The following is a 13,990-nucleotide window of genomic DNA, read 5'->3' as shown; positions in this document are numbered from 1 at the left end:
ATTCTTCATAAATGCTTTTCGTTAAGTAAACAGGCTTCAGATTATTTAAAAAGTGAAGAAATGGATCTCACCACTGGGGTTGCTGCTATCAACGACTTGACAAGAACATGTGACTCACTGCGTTCAGAGGAAGATTTTACCAAATTGGTTTTCAACACATCGCTGTTTGCGGATAAAAATCAAATTACCAGTGAAACCACTACGCCGGCTAAGCGATGCCGCTACCCACCAAGCCATTTCCGAGATGGTCAGATATTATTGATAGGTTGCAACAGTCTTCCGTGGAGTGAATCTGAATCCATTACAGAATAGTTAAAACGAGATTTTTCTTTATCCTTTGACAGAATGCTGAATGAACTTAAAAAGCGTTAGGCTACTCGGATCAAACATGTGAATTAATGTCAAATGCAGCTGCATTTTATTACACGCACATGTCTCCATCAAATTTGCCTAAAGTTGAATATTTAGTCAAATTCTATAATTTCCATGAAAATCAGGTTGGGCAGCAATTAGGATCTTCTTTTTTGGGGTCAGCTAATTGTCACAAGTGGAAACTAGAAATTGAAAAGAACCAAAGTGGACCGTGTGGTTGTGTCTGCCTTCACTTTTGAAATTGTGTGGACAAAACGATCTTAAATCATTTGTACAGCGATTTGTTTCAAATTATTGCTACTGTTGCTACTTTGCCCATGACTGTGGCATCTTGTGAACGTATCCACAGCAAAATAAGACAATAAACTATTATCTGCGACCTGCCATCATTACAAAGACTTGAACATCTGGTGCAGATCAGCAGTAAGCGAGACATTGCCGACAACACTGGTCCTCAAAAATGGTGAAAGCTTTTCAACTGACCTGCGAGCGCAAAACAAAACTTTAGTGCAGTGATTCTTAACCAGTAATGTACGCGCATACAAAAAATATTTACGCCGTCAGCGTTAACACAAACGTTTGAAAAACCATGCGCCGTATGCGTCAACGTAACTTCTAAAAAAAGTTGGCGGCGTCAGCGCATACATTAGCGTAAACTAATTTTGTTTGCTAGGTGCCAAACATTCACACGGTATAAACCACTCGAAACAAACAAGTTTTATTTTGAATTTCCACGAAGAAACACAAGCAGCTGACAGTGTTCATCAGGCATTTTGCTGTGTTTTGGTTCCAATATGTCTTTGCCCATTGAAAACGTTCTTTCAACTGCAGCGCTGGAAGGTATTGGTGTGTTGTAGTGAAAAAAAGACATTAAAAAGTAGCCTATGCGTTGACGCTATGCGCAAAAAAAACGCAAAAACTTTACGGCGTAGCCTCAAGGGCAAACTATCCAAAAAAATGTGGCCGCAAGCGTTAGCATAAACAAAAAGTCTACGCCGCATACTTGCGGCGTATAAGTAGGCTACATCTCTGTTCTTAACCTATGGCAATGGGTATTATTAGGTACCGGTAACAGCCAGGTTTTTTTAAATTCTGTTTAAGGGGCCACCCAATAAATTTTTATGAGGCCGCCTATCATTGCAGCAGCTCCATGAAATAAAATAACGACAAGCTTGCTAACATAAAGATCGTAGTTGGCAATTCTATGGACCGCAGAGGAAATGCATGGGAGCGTTTGGCCCCATTCTATTCTTTTGTTCATATTACCTCGAAATATTTTTGTCCACCCCACTCATTCTTGGTTGGCGCCGCCCCTGTCTGGCGCCTTAGACCACTCGGCCATCGTGACTTGTCAATGTTATTCAGCAACTGTTTCAGATTTCATGCTAATCATTTTCAAAACAATGACTGACAACTAGCTAATGATGGAACCTCTCCTCCACTGATCAAAATGCGAAACCTAAAGTATTCCAAATGTAGTCTTGTTGACACAAGTCATTTTTGTTCCTACAGTTATGTAAATGTACGAGTTTCAAATTGTTTTTATAGATAAAGAATTTGTTTCCGCCCGGGTTCGAACCGGGGACCTTTCGCGTGTTAGGCGAACGTGATAACCACTACACTACGGACACGACGTTTAATCAATTGAAAACATATATTTTGTATTATAAGATACCGACAAATTTATGTAAAATTTTGTTGAAATATTTTGTATTCCTGACATGAAAACCTACAAAGCAATTTTTCTTGTTCATGTTTTTCTGTTTTCTTCTTTTTACTTTTCTTCTTGTTATGTTCATTCTCTTCTTCTTTCTTTTTTCCTCTTCCCTTTTTCTTTTTCAATTTATTATATTTTAACTTCTTTTTTTCTTGTGATGTTTGCTTTTTGCAATAGCAATATTGTGTCCAATCGACAATTCCCTTCAGTACAAGATTTTATTCAAGTTTCCATTTCATTTAAACTTAACAATCAAAATGTGAATGTTTGGCCGCACAGAAACAATAGCTGAGAACATTGTTTTACATCAAGCAGAATTTCGTCGAGTATACTGATCTTTCATTTCAAGAGGATTAATATCGTCAACTTGTTTCTTGCAAACTTTGCCAAGCATTGCAAAAGTTATGTTTTCTCAATTTGAAAACATTTATTTATTTCAAGAAACTTATAAATTATTATCAGCCACGTTTGAGCTACTAGAAACGTCTTCTGGTGTTACTTCCAAGATAGTTCAAGCATTTCTTGCGTTCAGCAGCAACATTTTTTATTAGTAGCGCCAAAATCACAAGTCAATGTTAGCAAAAACGTTATCCAAAGTCAACAAATGAACGGTGCACAACAATTTTCACTTAATTACATTGATGTGATGCCCAAATGTCGTTTCCGTAGTGTAGTGGTTATTACGTTTGCCTTACACGCAAAACGTCCCCGGTTCGAACCCGGGCGGAAACATCGAGCATAACCCTTCTCCGCTTTATGACATTTATGCGTTTAATTTATATTTTCTCAGCTTCATTTAAACTTGACACAGATAATTTGCATTGATGGATAAAAAAAATATAAATATTTTCTGGAAACACCATTACCAAGAAACGAGTTTGAAGTTCGTTGAGAGAAAACATGTAAGCAAGACATTGGGCAGAATTGGGTTAATAATAATATTCTCTTTTCTGGGCATGAATGGACTATATTCCAAAAAATTTGTGACAACACGAGAAAGAATCAATCTGGTAGCAGTCAAACCAATACGGAAAGAACCATAAACAATATGAAAATCATAAAAACAAATTCATCACAGAAGAGGATGATGATTATGCCTGATCTGATGCAGACGTTAGCGAAGATGGTCTTTCAAACTTCTCTGTCATTTGACATCTTTATAAAATCTTATAGAAGATGATACATTGAATAAAAGCAGGAATATTTTGAACTGACAATGGGGTAGTCATGCAGCAATCAATGGCGAAGACAAGCGATCTTGTGGGAACATCCGCAGTGATCATCTGTCAACAGTGACATGGATGTTTGTTGATGATTAATTGTTGAATTTAGTCTTACCTTTCTTGTTTCTTGATTCTGAAAACTGTTTGCAGTAAAAAACTTAAACAAAACTTATTGTCAGAAGTGGGGTTCGAACCCACGCCTCCATCCGGACACCAGAACACCCAATCCACGATTAATGATGATGAGCAACGTTCTTGAGTCTGGCGCCTTAGACCACTCGGCGATCCTGACTTGTCAATGTCATTCAGCAACTGTTTCAGCTTTTATACAAATCATTTTCAAAACAATGACTGATAACTAGCTAATAATGGAACCTCTCCTCCACTGATCAAAATGTGAAACCAAAAGTATTCCAAATGTAGTTTTGTTGACACAAGTTATTTTCGTTCCCACAGTTGTGTAAACGTACGAGTTTAAAATTGTTCTTATTGATAAAGAATTAGTTTCCGCCCGGGCTCGAACCAGGGACCTTTCGCGTGTTAGGCGAACGTGATAACCACTACACTACGGAAACGACGTTTGATCAATTGAAAACATGTTTTTTTGTATCACAAGATACCGACAGTTCAGTTCAGTTTATTGTTTTGCTGGCGATAAACAAACAAAAAGTACATACAAATTGAGTGTCTATCAGCACAACAGGATGGCAACGAAAGACCTGTAAGGTCATCTATGTCAGCTGCCACCCTAGCCTGTTGCAGGTAACACAATAATAAAAAACAAACACTAAAAAAAACAAAAAACAAAACAAGAAACGGACAAGTTTATGTAAAATTTTGTTGAAATATTTTGTATTCCTGACATGAAAATCTACAAACCAAGTTTTCTTGTTCATGTTTTTCTGTTTTCTTCTTTTTATTTTTCTTCTTGTTATGTTCATTCTCTTCTTCTTTCTTTTTTCCTTGTCACGATTTCTTTCTATCTCTTACCAGGAAAAAGACTTGGAAAGATTCAATGACGTAGTTTAATGGGTCAAACCGAAAAGCAGTCAATTAAATGTCGAATAATTCTACTAGTGAAATGATAATCTGACTTCTTGAAGAACTTTAACGAACGGCTTCTCAAATAACTCTAATTTCGAACACAATTCATATCAGCACCAATTCTCATCTACTTGTATTCAATTACTTCAAGTCTCAATCACCAATAATTTCTGCATCAACTACCAATCCACAACTCATAGCACAACTCTCATAATCAACTCATAATAATAATAATAATAAACATTACACAAACTACACCACTATTTATGGTTGGTTGTTCAGTCCAGTAACTTTGAGAAGGTTACGTAAGGTTACATCATAAAGAACCATTGTTCTATCAAGCAGCATTTAAATGTAAACAACAGAAGTCTCTAGAATGTCACGTAGGGAAAATGATTCCAGAAAACACATTTTACATAATATAGATTTCGTAATCAGAGGTTACTTCAGGTCATAACCGATATTCAATTCAATTCAATTCAATTCAATTTATTTTTCTTTGTCAGAATGCAAAAGAAATGATATTGAGAAAAAGAAATACAGTAACAAAACTAACAAAAGGAAAAGGTGGCAAAACCTTAATGGTTTAAGACGTGCGTGAAAGGATCTAATATTGCGGTATATGCATCAATAAATATAGTCAAGCACGGCCACCAAACCTGATACTTTAAAATAAGTTGATGAATTAGTTAAGAATCAGTCGCCTCCTCGTTCCTGGAACAACTGGAGCGCCAATTCTTAAAGCAATGAGAACACGACTGAACCCAACATCACATAAACAAACTAATATACACAGTTACACACACATATTGAAATTACATAACGGACTATCAAAACAAGGACTATTTACAGATTTCATACAGAAATAAAGTGTTCGCAGCAACGATATTAAGTAGCCTATATATTGTAGAACAAATACATAATATGGCAGCTCATTATCAAGATAAAATAGTTAAAAAAGCTTTGTTTTTTAAATTAATTTCCTGCGCATGTAAGAGCATAACAAGCATGATGATATAGCAGCGTGTTTTTGGTATTTCTAATAAGAGTTGAATCATCTTTGATAGCGTCAGTGAGGGATGGAGTGTTTTTGGTATCGCTAATGAGAGGTGGAGACTCTTTGGTAGCGCCGATGAAGGATGTAGTGTCTGAGTTGTTTCATGCATCTTTTCCAAACCAACCTAAATAATAATCTTACGAAAAGTCAAGCGATCCTCTGAACGAACATAATAGCTTATAATAATCAGGGGAGTAGTTAGATGCAAGCTGGTAGTAACTTAGTGATATATTCTTATCTGGCAAATATTAAATTATGCAATACGGTATAGTAGCTTATTCATGGAAGAGTAAAGATAGTAATCATCATCCTTATCCGGTCGGGTGTAATATATAAGATATACGTATAGTAAGATATGTTAATGTATAATATAGTAATATATGATATGTAGGATAAATTTACAAAAGTGGCATTTGGAAAGGCATGCTATACCAGGATATGGTGCAACAATCAAATAATAACACATCGCACCAGAATTCTACAACCAAAACAACACGCTCGTTGAAGATACAAAGCAAGCCATCGCAAGGCATTGCACCTTGATTGTGACATACGCCTCCCCTTAAAATATTGTTGTAAACAATATAACAACACAATCAATACAAAACACACTACAAAACAATTAATTACTCAATAAAACAGTTCTCATAAGTCCATCGTTGCATGATCTACCAACGATAGCTTTTCTCAAAACAATAGTCACGTTTTCGGCGAAAGTCTCCAACGTCCTCAACATCTTCAGTGCATCGGCGAGCAAGATGACCCATCTTCTTACATCGGAAACACTTCCTCTCCGGACAGTTCTTGGCCAGATGACTTTCTCTGTGACAGTTGTAGCAAGCCTTTTCATTAAAAGAGCAGTTCCTGGCTATGTGTCCAATCTCCCCACATCGGTAGCAGTGGTTGTCACGGCAACGTCTGTTTTCCGAATGTCCGCCGTCAGCAACGCACTCCCTGGCGAAGTGTCCGCGTCTACCGCATCTATAGCAAACTCCAAATGATCGTCGCCTGCCTTTTCTCCTCGGTTCTTCGCGCTCATTGTATCCATGACCATGAGATCGTCGCTGATTATCTGCAGAGCAATCTCGAGCAAAGTGACCATTCTTGCCACAAGAATAACAAGTAACTTCAGAATTTCTCTCAATAACATTTTCGATTATAAGATCAACTAAAGAGTTTTGTAAACATAACGCTTTCACAGTCCCACTACAATATGGAGTTTCGATATATATCCTCGCTAACGGTCCTTGGATTGAAGTGTTATTTATCGACATCACAATTCCAGTTTTTCCCGTTAACTGACTATCTTTAACCAAATCTCTCCTCACCATTATACCCGTAGAACCAGAATCACGTAAAACTTTTACCTTTTTGTTTCCAACTGTTCCATCCACTACTGGCAGGTAATCTTCAGGTATTATTTTTTCGCAAACATCTTCATCCGGTCTCTCCTCCCCAAGCGTGGGTTCAGGAATCATTAACGCACAACCACCTCGATAAACGTCCGTATCTTTATCTTTTCCAGACTGATTCGATAGGGAAAACGACTTGTCCTTGCATTCCTTCGCTTCGTGTCCTTGCCTATTGCAACGATTGCACCACTTCCTCGATTCCTGATGATTTCTGTTAGTCTTCCTCCGGCAGTTAACAGATTTATGACCTAAGCCATTACAATTAAAACAACGTACTTCTCTTGGAACCGCTCCTCCTTTAAAATTATTTGTTTGCTCCTCGTCATTATCGCATGACAACGTTTCTTCAGTCGACAACTTCTCATCATGAGCAACTAAGTACTGTTCTGCCACACTGGCTATTTCTTCTAGAGTCCTTGGACTTCTCTCCATTAAATAAACAGACAGGTCTTTTGAACATGAATCTGTAAATTGTTCCTTAACTATAAGGTTTGCCAATCCGTCCAATGATTGGTCGGCCCCCGAAAGTTCAAACCATTTTAACAAAAGGTTTCTTAAACGTTCAATAAATTGACCTGGGCTTTCGTGTCGTTCAGGCTTTGCCTCACGGAATCTTTGACGGTATCCATGCTCGGTAAAATTGTATCGCTTTAACTGAGCTAACTTTAATCTGTCGTAGTTCATGGCCTCTTCTTGCGAAAGTCTTGAATATACATCAAGAGCTTGTCCCGATAATAACATGCTTAGCTGGGTAGCCCACGTTGACTTCTCCAATTTGGCTATTGTAGCATATCTTTCAAATCTTAACAAATAACTATCCAACTCATCTTTTTCTTCAACAAATGATGGCAAATCTGGACGTCTAACTTGCGCCACAATAACATCTCGAGCATTATCATTAGTAGAATTAGATCGCTCACCAATGTCCAGCTTTTGTCTTTCTAATTCAAGTTTTAACTTTTCCAATTCATATTGCGTTCTTCTTTCTTCAGCTTCTGCTTCGCGTTGCGCCCGATTCTCTTCGGCTTCTGCTTCGCGCTGTGCCCGCTTCTCTTCGGCTTCGCGCTGCGCCCGCTTCTCCTCTGCTTCAGCTTCAAGTTGTGCTCGCTTCTCTTCAGCTTCAAGTTGTGCTCGCTTTTCTTCAGCTTCAAGTTGTGCTCGCTTTTCCTCAGCTTCAAGTTCTGCTTTCCTTATTTCACGAGCAGCTCTTCTATCTTCTCTTTCGTCAGCTTCTCGCTGAGCTTTTTGGGCCATTATCTTGTGATACTCCTCCATCACAAACTGAGACTTCTCATAACCAGTCAGCCCCATTCGTTCAGCCATGCTCCCTAAGTCTTCAATCATCTCATGTTTGACAGTATCCGCCATCTTGACATTAATTTATTATTCTTTCAATAAATCTTCGGTATTCTTCGGTTTTTCGGTTAATTCCCGAACGAGCCCCTAGAATGTCACGATTTCTTTCTATCTCTTACCAGGAAAAAGACTTGGAAAGATTCAATGACGTAGTTTAATGGGTCAAACCGAAAAGCAGTCAATTAAATGTCGAATAATTCTACTAGTGAAATGATAATCTGACTTCTTGAAGAACTTTAACGAACGGCTTCTCAAATAACTCTAATTTCGAACACAATTTATATCAGCACCAATTCTCATCTACTTGTATTCAATTACTTCAAGTCTCAATCACCAATAATTTCTGCATCAACTACCAATCCACAACTCATAGCACAACTCTCATAATCAACTCATAATAATAATAATAATAAACATTACACAAACTACACCACTATTTATAGTTGGTTGTTCAGTCCAGTAACTTTGAGAAGGTTACGTAAGGTTACATCATAAAGAACCATTGTTCTATCAAGCAGCATTTAAATGTAAACAACAGAAGTCTCTAGAATGTCACGTAGGGAAAAATGATTCCAGAAAACACATTTTACATAATACAGATTTCGTAATCAGAGGTTACTTCAGGTCATAACCGATAATAACACATCGCACCAGAATTCTACACCCAAAACAACTCGCTCGTTGAAGATACAAAGCAAGCCATCGCGAGGCATTGCACCTTGATTGTGACATTCCTCTTCCCTTTTTTCTTTTTCAACTCATTATATTTTAACTTCATTTCTTGTAATGTTTGCTTTTTATAATAGCAATATTGTTTCCATTCGACAATTCCCTTCAGTACAAGATTTTATTTAATTTTCAATTTCATTTAAACTTCACAATAAAAATGTAAATGTTTGGCCGCACAGAGACAGTAGATGAAAACATTGTTTTACATCAAGCAGAATTTCGTCGAGTATACTGATCTTTCATTTCAAGAGGGTCAACTTGTTTCTTGCAAACTTTGCCAAGCATTGCAAAAGTTAAGTTTTCTCAATTTCAAAACATTTATTTCTTTCAAGAAACTTAAAAATTATTATCAGCCACGTTTGAGCTACTAGAAATGTCTTCTGGTTTTACTTCCAAAATAGTTCAAGCATTTCTGGCGTTTCGCAGCAACATTTTTTATAAGTAGCGCGACAATCACACGTCAATGTTAGCAAAAACGTCATCCAAAGTGAACAAATGAACGGTGCACAACAATTTTGACTTAATTACATTGATGTGATGCCCAAATGTCGTTTCCGTAGTGTAGTGGTTATTACGTTCGCCTTACACGCGAAAAGTCCCCGGTTCGAACCCGGGCGGAAACATCGAGCATAACCCTTCTCCGCTTTATGACATTTTTGGGTTTAATTTATATTTTCTCAGCTTCATGTAAACTTGACATAGATAATTTGCATCGATGGATAAAAGAAATACAAATATCTTCTGGAAACACAATTACCAAGAAACGAGTTTGAAGTTTGTTGAGAGAAAACAAGCAAGAAATACATTGGGCGGAATTGGGTCAATAATAATATTCTCTTTTCTGGGCATGAATGGACTATATTCCAACGAACTTGAGACAATACGAGAAAGAAGCAAACTGGTAGCAGTCAAACCAATATGGAAAGAACCATAAACAACATGAAAATCATAAAAACAAATTTATCACAGAAGATGATGATGATTATGCCTGATTTGATGCAGACGTTAGCGAAGATGGTCTTCCAAACTTCTCTGTCATTTGACATCTTTATAAAATCTTATAGAAGATGATACATTGAATAAAAGCAGGAATATTTTGAACTGACAATGGGGTAGTCATGCAGCAATCAATGGCGAAGACAAGCGATCTTGTGGGAACATCCGCAGTGATCATCTGTCAACAGTGACATGGATGTTTGTTGATAATTTATTTGTTGAACTTAGTCTTACCTTTCTTGTTTCTTGATTCTGAAAACTGTTTGCAGTAAAAAAATTAAACAAAACTTATTGTCAGAAGTGGGGTTCGAACCCACGCCTCCATCCGGACACCAGAACACCCAATCCACGATTAACGATGATGAGCAACGTTCTTGAGTCTGGCGCCTTAGACCACTCGGCGATCCTGATTTGTCAATGTCATTCAGCAACTGTTTCAGCTTTTATACAAATCATTTTCAAAACAATGACTGATAACTAGCTAATAATGGAACCTCTCCTCCACTGACCAAAATGTGAAACCAAAAGTATTCCAAATGTAGTTTTGTTGACACAAGTTATTTTCGTTCCCACAGTTGTGTAAACGTACGAGTTTAAAATTGTTCTTATTGATAAAGAATTTGTTTCCGCCCGGGCTTGAACCAGGGACCTTTCGCGTGTTAGGCGAACGTGATAACCACTGCACTACGGAAACGACGTTTGATCAATTGAAAACATGTCTTTTTGTAAGCTTATTACAAGATACCGACAGTTCAGTTCAGAGTATTGTTTTGCTGGCGATAAACAAACAAAAAGTACATACAAATTGAGTGTCTATCAGCACAACAGGATGGCAACGAAAGACCTGTAAGGTCATCTATGTCAGCTGCCACCCTAGCCTGTTGCAGGTAACACAATAATAATAAAAAAAAACACTAAAAAAAACAAAAAACAAAACAAGAAACGGACAAGTTTATGTAAAATTTTGTTGAAATATTTTGTATTCTTGACATGAAAACCTACAAACCAATTCTTCTTGTTCATGATTTTCTGTTTTCTTCTTTTTACTTTTCTTCTTGTTATGTTCATTCTCTTCTTCTTTCTTTTTTCCTCTTCCCTTTTTCTTTTTCAATTTATTATATTTTAACTTCATTTCTTGTAATGTTTGCTTTTTATAATAGCAATATTGTTTCCGTTCGACAATTCCCTTCAGTACAAGATTTTATTTAATTTTCAATTTCATTTAAACTTCACAATAAAAATGTAAATGTTTGGCCGCACAGAGACAGTAGATGAGAAAATTGTTTTACATCAAGCAGAATTTCGTCGAGTATACTGATCTTTCACTTCAAGAGGGTCAACTTGTTTCTTGCAAACTTTGCCAAGCATTGCAAAAGTTAAGTTTTCTCTACTTCAAAACATTTATTTCTTTCAAGAAACTTAAAACTTATTATCAGCCACGTTTGAGCTACTAGAAATGTCTTCTGGTTTTACTTCCAAGATAGTTCAAGCATTTCTGGCGTTCCGCAGCAACATTTTTTATTAGTAGCGCGAAAATCACAAGTCAATGTTAGCAAAAACGTTATCCAAAGTCAACAAATGAACGGTGCACAACAATTTTGACTTAATTACATTGATGTGATTCCCAAATGTCGTTTCCGTAGTGTAGTGGTTATCACGTTCGCCTTACACGCGAAAAGTGCCCGGTTCGAACCCGGGCGGAAACATCGAGCATAACCCTTCTCCGCTTTATGACATTTATGCGTTTAATTTATATTTTCTCAGCTTCATGTAAACTTGACATAGATAATTTGCATCGATGGATAAAAGAAATACAAATATCTTCTGGAAACACAATTACCAAGAAACGAGTTTGAAGTTTGTTGAGAGAAAACAAGCAAGAAATACATTGGGCGGAATTGGGTCAATAATAATATTCTCTTTTCTGGGCATGAATGGATTATATTCCAACGAACTTGAGACAATACGAGAAAGAACCAAACTGGTGGCAGTCAAACCAATATAGAAAGAACCATAAACAACATGAAAATCATAAAAACAAATTTATCACAGAAGAGGATGATGATTATGCTTGATATGATACAGACGTTAGCGAAGGTGGTCTTTCAAACTTCTCTGTCATTTGATATCCTTATAAAATTTTGCATAAAGTGATACATTGAATAAAAGCAGGAATATTTTGAACTGACAATGGGGTAGTCATGCAGCAATCAATGGCGAAGACAAGCGATCTTGTGGGAACATCCGCAGTGATCATCTGTCAACAGTGACATGGATGTTTGTTGATGATTTATTTGTTGAATTTAGTCCCACCTTTCTTGTTTCTTGATTCTGAAAACTGTTTGCAGTAAAAAAATTAAACAAAACTGATTGTCAGAATTGGAATTCGAACCCACGCATCCATCCGGAGACCAGAACACCCAATCCACGATTAACGATGATGAGCAACGTTCTTGAGTCTGGCGCCTTAGACCACTCGGCCATCCTGACTTGTCAATGTCATTCAGCAACTGTTTCAGCTTTTATACAAATCATTTTCGAAACAATGACTGAATACTAGATAATGATGGAACCTCTCCTCCAGTCCTTCGCTGATCAAAATGTGAAACCAAAAGTATTCCAAATGTAGTTTTGTTGACACAAGTCATTTTCGTTCCCGCAGTTATGTAAATGTATGAGTTTAAAATTGTTCTTATTGATAAAGAATTTGTTTCCGCCCGGGCTCGAACCAGGGACCTTTCGCGTGTTAGGCGAACGTGATAACCACTACACTACGGAAACGACGTTTAATCAATTGAAAACATATATTTTGTATTATAAGATACCGACAAGTTTATGTAAAATTTTGTTGAAATATTTTGTATTCCTGACATGAAAACCTACAAACAAACTTTTCTTGTTTATGTTTTTCTGTTTTCTTCTTTTTATTTTTCTTCTTGTTATGTTCATTCTCTTCTTCTTTCTTTTTTCCTCTTCTTTTTTTTCTTTTTCAACTTATTATATTTTAACTTCCTTCTTTCTTGTGCTGTTTGCTTTGTTCAATAGGAATATTGTGTCCATTCGACAATTCCCTTTGGTACAAGATCTTATAGAAGTTTCCATTTCATTTCAACTTAACAATAAAATGTGAATGTTTGGCCGCACAGAAACAATAGCTGAGAACATTGTTTTACATCAAGCAGAATTTCGTCGAGTATACTGATCTTTCATTTCAAGAGGATTAATATCGTCAACTTGTTTCTTGCAAACTTTACCAAGCAATGCAAAAGTTATGTTTTCTCAATTTGAAAATATTTATTTATTTCAAGAAACTTAAAGATTATTATCAGCTACGTTTGAGCTACTAGAAACGTCTTCTGGTTTTACTTCCAAGATAGTTCAAGCATTTCTTGCGTTCCGCAGCAACATTTTTCATAAGTAGCGCGAAAATCACAAGTCAATGTTAGCAAAAACGTTATCCAAAGTCAACAAATGAACGGTGCACAACAATTTTGACTTAATTACATTGATGTGATGCCCAAATGTCGTTTCCGTAGTGTAGTGGTTATCACGTTCGCCTTACACGCGAAAAGTCCCTGGTTCGAACCCGGGCGGAAACATCGAGCATAACCCTTCTCCGATTTATGACATTTATGGGTTAAATTTATATTTTCTCAGCTTTATGTAAACTTGACACAGATAATTTGCATCGATGGATAAAAGAAATACAAATATCTTCTGGAAACGCCATTGCCAAGTAACGAGTTTGAAGTTTGTTGAGAGAAAACAAGCAAGAAATACATTGGGCAGAATTGGGTCAATAATAATATTCTCTTTTCTGGGCACGAATGGACTATATTCCATCGAACTTGAGACAATACGAGAATGAATCAAACTGGTAGCAGTCAAACCAATATGGAAAGAACCATAAACAACATGAAAATCATAAAGACAAATTCATCACAGAAGATGATGATGATTATGCTTGATATGATGCAGACGTTAGCGAAGATGGTCTTTCAAACTTCTCTGTCATTTGATATCCTTATAAAATTTTGCAGAAAATGATACATTGAATAAACGCAGGAATATTTTGAACTGACAA

At 36.7% G+C, this 13,990-nt stretch overlaps 10 non-coding genes across 10 annotated transcripts; 4 read left to right on the top strand and 6 right to left on the bottom strand.

Moving 5' to 3' along the window:
- Window positions 1-1,930: 1,930 nt before the first annotated feature.
- On the bottom strand, window positions 1,931-2,003 carry Trnav-aac (transfer RNA valine (anticodon AAC)). Its single transcript has one exon. It is a non-coding gene; the product is annotated as a tRNA-Val (tRNA).
- A 745-nt stretch (window positions 2,004-2,748) lies between these two features.
- Trnav-uac (transfer RNA valine (anticodon UAC)) lies at window positions 2,749-2,821 on the top strand. Its single transcript has one exon. It is a non-coding gene; the product is annotated as a tRNA-Val (tRNA).
- A 664-nt stretch (window positions 2,822-3,485) lies between these two features.
- On the bottom strand, window positions 3,486-3,604 carry Trnal-caa (transfer RNA leucine (anticodon CAA)). Its single transcript has 2 exons — window positions 3,567-3,604; window positions 3,486-3,531 (listed from the first exon to the last, which is right to left on the bottom strand). It is a non-coding gene; the product is annotated as a tRNA-Leu (tRNA).
- A 210-nt stretch (window positions 3,605-3,814) lies between these two features.
- Window positions 3,815-3,887, bottom strand: Trnav-aac (transfer RNA valine (anticodon AAC)). Its single transcript has one exon. It is a non-coding gene; the product is annotated as a tRNA-Val (tRNA).
- Window positions 3,888-9,460: 5,573 nt separating this feature from the next.
- Window positions 9,461-9,533, top strand: Trnav-uac (transfer RNA valine (anticodon UAC)). The gene has a single exon. It is a non-coding gene; the product is annotated as a tRNA-Val (tRNA).
- Window positions 9,534-10,198: 665 nt separating this feature from the next.
- Window positions 10,199-10,317, bottom strand: Trnal-caa (transfer RNA leucine (anticodon CAA)). The gene is made up of 2 exons: window positions 10,280-10,317; window positions 10,199-10,244 (listed from the first exon to the last, which is right to left on the bottom strand). It is a non-coding gene; the product is annotated as a tRNA-Leu (tRNA).
- Window positions 10,318-10,527: 210 nt separating this feature from the next.
- Window positions 10,528-10,600, bottom strand: Trnav-aac (transfer RNA valine (anticodon AAC)). Its single transcript has one exon. It is a non-coding gene; the product is annotated as a tRNA-Val (tRNA).
- A 939-nt stretch (window positions 10,601-11,539) lies between these two features.
- Trnav-uac (transfer RNA valine (anticodon UAC)) lies at window positions 11,540-11,612 on the top strand. Its single transcript has one exon. It is a non-coding gene; the product is annotated as a tRNA-Val (tRNA).
- Window positions 11,613-12,614: 1,002 nt separating this feature from the next.
- Window positions 12,615-12,687, bottom strand: Trnav-aac (transfer RNA valine (anticodon AAC)). The gene has a single exon. It is a non-coding gene; the product is annotated as a tRNA-Val (tRNA).
- Window positions 12,688-13,432: 745 nt separating this feature from the next.
- On the top strand, window positions 13,433-13,505 carry Trnav-uac (transfer RNA valine (anticodon UAC)). The gene has a single exon. It is a non-coding gene; the product is annotated as a tRNA-Val (tRNA).
- The last annotated feature ends 485 nt before the right edge of the window (window positions 13,506-13,990 follow it).

Source organism: Aplidium turbinatum, chromosome 12 (genome assembly GCF_918807975.1).
Source record: "Aplidium turbinatum chromosome 12, kaAplTurb1.1, whole genome shotgun sequence".
NCBI classification, from domain to species: Eukaryota; Metazoa; Chordata; class Ascidiacea; order Aplousobranchia; family Polyclinidae; genus Aplidium; species Aplidium turbinatum.
Note: the sequence above shows the minus strand (reverse complement) of the source record. Positions and strands in the feature narration are given on the sequence as shown.